This window comes from Arachis duranensis, chromosome 2 (assembly GCF_000817695.3).
Source record: "Arachis duranensis cultivar V14167 chromosome 2, aradu.V14167.gnm2.J7QH, whole genome shotgun sequence".
In the NCBI taxonomy this organism is placed as follows: Eukaryota; Viridiplantae; Streptophyta; class Magnoliopsida; order Fabales; family Fabaceae; genus Arachis; species Arachis duranensis.
Window position 1 is genome coordinate 34,677,377 of NC_029773.3, and position 1,284 is coordinate 34,678,660.

The window sequence follows — 1,284 nt, forward strand, 5'->3', positions numbered from 1 at the left end:
GGCGTTTAACTCCGGATCATGACGTTTTTCTGGCGTTTAACTCCAGACAGCAGCTTGTACTTGGCGTTCAACGCCAAGTTACGTCGTTATTCTTAGAATAAAGTATGGACTATTATATATTTCTGGAAAGCTCTGGATGTCTACTTTCCAATGCCGTTGAGAGCGCGCCAATTGGAGTTCTGTAGCTCCAGAAAATCCATTTCGAGTGCAGGGAGGTCAGATTCCAACAGCATCAGCAGTCCTTTTGTCAGCCTTCTTCAGAGTTTTGCTCAAGTCCCTCAATTTCAGGCAGAATTTACCTGAAATCACAGAAAAACACACAAACTCATAGTAAAGTCCAGAAATGTGAATTTAACATAAAAACTAGTGAAAACATCTCTAAAAGTAGCTTAAACTTACTAAAAACTACCTAAAAACAATGCCAAAAAGCGTATAAATTATCCGCTCATCAATACCACAAACAAGGTTTAGACCTTCCGGATTCTCTTGAATGCCGCCATCAGTTCTAGCTTATACCACGAAGATTCCGGTTAAAGAATCCAAGAGATATCCAGCCAATCTAAGGTAGAACGGAGGTGGTTGTCAGGCACACGTTCATAGGTGAGAGTGATGATGAGTGTCACGGATCATCACATTCATCAAGTTAAGGAACAAGTGATATCTTAGAACAAGAATAAGCTGAATTGAATAGAAGAACAATAGTAATTGCATTAATACTCGAGGTACAGCAGAGCTCCACACCTTAATCTATGGTGTGTAGAAACTCCACCGTTGAAAATACATAAGAACAAGGTCTAGGCATGGCCGAATGGCCATCCTCCCAAAGAGGGTTCAATCATAAAAACATGATCAAAAGATGAAAATACAATAGTAAAAGATCTTATTTATAAAGAACTAGTAGCCTAAGGTTTACAGAGATGAGTAAATGACATAAAAATCCACTTCCGGGCCCACTTGGTGTGTGCTTGGGCTGAGCATTGAAGCATTTTTGTGTAGAGAATTCTCTTGGAGTTAAACGCCAGCTTTTGTGCCAGTTTGGGCGTTTAACTCCCATTCTTGTGCCAGTTCCGGCGTTTAACGCTGGGAATTCTGATGGTGACTTTGAACGCCGTTTTGGGCCATCAAATCTTGGGCAAAGTATAGACTATTATATATTGCTGGAAAGCCCAGGATGTCTACTTTCCAACGCCGTTGAGAGCGCCGAATTGGGCTTCTGTAGCTCCAGAAAATCCAATTCGAGTGCAGGGAGGTCAGAATCCAACAGCATCTGCAGTCCTTTTTAGT